At 34.0% G+C, this 4,733-nt stretch overlaps 1 long non-coding RNA gene across 1 annotated transcript; it reads right to left on the bottom strand.

The window, feature by feature from the left end:
• Positions 1-467: 467 nt before the first annotated feature.
• Positions 468-4,531, bottom strand: LOC133197615 (uncharacterized). The gene is made up of 3 exons (XR_009722437.1): positions 4,488-4,531; positions 1,078-1,151; positions 468-818 (listed from the first exon to the last, which is right to left on the bottom strand). It is a non-coding gene; the product is annotated as an uncharacterized LOC133197615 (long non-coding RNA).
• Between the last annotated feature and the right edge of the window lie 202 nt (positions 4,532-4,733).

Here is a 4,733-nt window from a genome sequence, read left to right as displayed (position 1 = left end):
AGCTTAGTTGTTAGAATACCTCATTAGTATACAAGTATTTGTAATGCAGAGGTCCTGGGTTTGATTCCCAGTCAAGCAACATGTTTTTCCTCATGTATTTGTAAATTTTCAAAGCATGTTTATTCATTATTACATTCCCTGGTACATATGGCTTCCTGATATACATTTTTTCTAAATTGCATAATACTATGGAATCATTTTAATTTGTGGAGGTCAGTGCTTGTGGGCAGGCATATAGTTTTGCTGTTTTGTGGACAGGACATATATAAATTTATGGATATAGCTGATCCATGTGATAAAATCCAAGAATGTTGGTCCCCCACAAACAGTGATGATTCCACAGTAGATGTCAATTAGTTTTTGTAAGCTACCTGTCTGAAATGGGCAAAGTAATTAAATATACTCAGATAATTGTTTTCAAAATTTTATCACTGCTTGTTTAACAGCTAGATATATATTTTTTTTAAATTATCAAATAGAATTGCTTCAAACTTTAAACACATTTAGTGAGATTACAGGAAATATTGCAAACGATTAATGAATTGTCTTTCCTTTATTTAAAGATATCAGATCAAATTTAGAAGAATAAATGATTATGAAAATTGAGTGCTCAATGCTGCTGGTGTCCATGCTTTTGAAAAAAGAAGTCATGACTTAGAATCCATAGTGAGAAACAAGTCATGAATGAAGATTGAGATGGAGAGTTTATGTTTGTCTCCACTAAAACTTCTGTGGTAAATGGTTGGTGTCTGGCTCATCCAATGATCAACCCATTGGCAGACTACCAGGTAATATTTCATTCAGCCAATACTTTGAGCCTGAAAAAAAAAGATGATGATGAAACACATTTTAATCCATCATAAAGATTCTGGTGCATGAAAATACTTTTAAGTCTGTGCAAAGTGAAATTTAAAGGAATAATGAAAATTCAAATTATTATACTTGAACTTGCATTACATGTTAACATGAATTGATACATATTAAAAATGCATGTTTATAGTCAATTTTCAATTTCAGGTTCCAATCTGAAGAATACATGGGAAGAGTAAAACCTTTTTCATTTATATAAATACTTACTAGCTATAGTCTAGAAGAATGTCCTGAAACCTGAATGTTTAGTCCACCATCAGATGAATTTCAATCACATTATTCTTAAATTGATAACTATGTACTTAGTTTATCACCTTAATGCCCAGGAGCAGAGGAGAAGATTTTCAAAGAATTAATGCATTTTCACTAGATAGTTGATAGAGCCCCGCCCTAACACCAGAACCCCTGACCCTGGGGCCATGAATTTCACAATTTTGGAAGAGGCACTCTTGCTCATCATAACTATGTACTTAGTTACTTTACTTAATACCCAGGGGCAGAGAAGAAGATTTTCAAAGAATTAATGCTTTTTCACTATATAATCTATAGAGCCCCGCCCTAACACCAGAACCCCTGACCCTGGGGCCATGAATTTCACAATTTTGAAAGAGGCACTCTTGCTCATCATAAGTAAGTACTTAGTTACTTTATTTAATACCCAGGAGCAGAGAAGAAGATTTTCAAAGAATTAATGTATTTTCACTATATAATCAATAGAGCCCCGCCCTTACACCAGAACCCCTAACCCCGGGGCCATGAATTTCACAATTTTGGAAGAGGCACTCTTGCTCATCATAACTATGTTCTTAGTTACTTTATTTAATACCCAGGAGCAGAGAAGAAGATTTTCAAAGAATTAATGCATTTTCACTATATAATCAATAGAGCCCCACCCTAACACCAGAACCCCTGACCCTGGGGCCATGAATTTCACAATTTTAGAAGAGGCACTCTTGCTCATCATAACTATGTACTTAATTACCTTATTTAATACCCAGGAGCAGAGAAGAAGATTTTCAAAGAAATAATGCACTTTCACTATATGATCTATATAGCCCCGCCCTGGGGCCAGAACCCCTGACCCTGGGGCCATGAATTTCACAATTTTAGAAGAGGCTCTCTTGCTCATCATAACTATGTACTTAGTTACTTTATTTAATACCCAGGAGCAGAGGAGAAGATTTTCAAAGAATAAATGCATTTTCACTATATAATCTATAGAGCCCCACCCTAACACCAGAACCCCTGACCCTGGGGCCATGAATTTCACAATTTTGGAAGAGGCACTCTTGCTCTTCATAACTATGTACTTAACTACCTTATTTAATACCCAGGAGCAGAGAAGAAGATTTTCAAAGAAATAATGCACTTTCACTATATGATATATATAGCCCCACCCTGGGACCAGAACCCCTGACCCTGGGGCCATGAATTTCACAATTTTGGTAGAGGGCTCAATGCTTATTACAATGATGCCAACAGTTTGACTGCTTGATGTCCAGGAGTAAAGAAGAAGATTTTTAAAGATTGCATTATTTTTGGTGGTTTTAGCCCCACCCCTCAGGCCCCAGGGGTGCAGGGACCATGAAATTCACAATTTTTGTTCCCCTTCACCCATAGATGCTATATGCCAAATTTGGTTGAAATTGGTTAAGCGGTTTCAGAGAAGAAGCTAAAAATGTTCAAATGTTAACGCACGACGCACGCCGACGGACGAGAACGGATAGCAATAGGTCACCTGAGTGACTCATTTTTGAAAGAGAAAAATGAAAGCACTGAGGATGCTGAGGGACAAAAAAAATACACGAGAGATTAGAAAAAGATTGTAAAATGTGGACATGAAGTGTGTTAAGCTTAAAAGTTTCATTCTGATTGTTCAATATTTAAAAGACAGGATAATTTGAAGATATTAGACATTATAATAGTCTGACTGGTTTATTATGTAAATCATTTTTGCTTTATAGCCATGATTTCTGATCTGCTACCCTCCTTATCGCTAAATCAAGCTAAACTGCTGAATCAAGAGAATGTGCCATACCTGTATATACAGGGCATCTATTGCATCAAAACAGGGCTCGAAATAATTGATGGCCCGATAGTCTGGGGCCAGTGAATTTTCAGTCTGGGCTAGTACATTGCAGAGGGCACGTGCCCTTTGGGTCAGCATTTTTTTATGCATAATAAAATTCATTCACAGTCGCGCTAGTTAACTTGACAGGGTTGTGTGTCCCAACTTCTGCTGTTTCTTGTTTTGTTGTACTTCTAGGTATCACAATATAAAAAAATATTACTATTATTATTATGGTTTTGGGTCAGTCTTTGTAAAATCTACTGGCCCAGTGGGACAGTGAAAGTACTAAGCTGACCAGTAAAAATTTAAGGTGATAGCCCGAGTGACCAGTAAACAAAAAATAATATTTTTCTAGCCCTGCAAAAATGTTCTGAATTTAGAAGTTAAAATTTTTGTTGAATATAAAAATATTTACATAACTCTCTTTCATTGTAGGTTTCCCGGCAGAAAATATATTATGCTATGGATACAATTACCATCTATTTTTATTACAATAGAAAAACTATTCTTTCATATGGGTGTTAAAAGATCTCTATATGAATATTGTTGCACTAAACTATTGCAAACAAAAAATTGCATATACCAGTGAATAGAGTTTTGAAAAAGAAATACTCAGATGAGACCCTACAGTGTACTAAGAAACAGATTTTCAAATTAAGTCCACATTTAAGCAGTATGGGAACTTGGAGACAAAATGAAGCTGCTGCCTGAGAAACACAACACAGCAATTTTGAACACTGAAAAATGTCTGTATTCAGAATAAATGATTCAGTTTTATCTTAACGTTTATACTGATGAAATTATATAGACATGACTTGTTATTTATTTTTTTTTCCTTTTTCCTCTTTTGCTTATGTTATTATTTAAAGTGGAAAGTCAGGACATGATTGCTGAAACACTGTGTATTAATTCATCTACCAAGATAGTTGTGCTATACATCAATACATGTACAAAAATGACCCTTAGAACTCGGTCCTGTAAAATTGACAAAACTTTGGGCTAAAGGTATATTTTAGATGTTAGAACTTGTAAAAAAAAAAATACACATTTTTCAATAAAAATTCAACAACAACAAAAAAAAAAATAAATAATAATGCCCAAAATATGTGTTATATATACATGATATAGAAAACTCTATATTGATTCCCCAGGGTGTTGACACTACAAATAAATTAGGTAAAACGAAAATGCATTTTACATCATGTAGATTGTGATTCACTGTCAAAAGCATGAAAAAGAAAGTATAGACTTTCATATATTGAAAATAATGTTTTTAACCAGCTGTTATTTTCTTTATGTAATCTTGGTGTTATTTTAATGTTTTTTTCTAATTGTTTAATCAGCTGATTGTGTCATTATAACCATAAAAGAACCTTTTTACGTTTTTTAAGCACATACTTCTGTTTAATGGGGCACTGTTAAAATGCCAAACATACATATACCACGCGTTTTGGCATATTCTTACAATTTGGAAACACTTCTTTCTTGTGTGTACATTAGGTAGTAAAACAACAATAGCAAAAAATAAATAAAACAAACAACTTACGTTTTTAAAAACACATTCTTGCATCATCATGGCCATTTCAACATCTGTATCCACAACTTGTACTGCATTATATTCGGCCGCGGACTATTTTCTCGGCGTTTATGACAAAACTCGTTATACAGTGTTAAAATATATTTTAATTCAAATAAATACTCACATTATTAATAAAAACACTTTAAATTACGTCCTTTGATTTTCTCAGATTTTTCGGAATTTTACTTTGGAAAGAACGACTACTCCCTTCAT

Source organism: Saccostrea echinata, unplaced genomic scaffold (assembly GCF_033153115.1).
Source record: "Saccostrea echinata isolate AGI-Se365-2 ecotype Australia unplaced genomic scaffold, CSIRO_AGI_Sech_v1 ptg000030l, whole genome shotgun sequence".
NCBI classification, from domain to species: Eukaryota; Metazoa; Mollusca; class Bivalvia; order Ostreida; family Ostreidae; genus Saccostrea; species Saccostrea echinata.
This window is presented reverse-complemented; position numbering and strand designations above follow the sequence as displayed.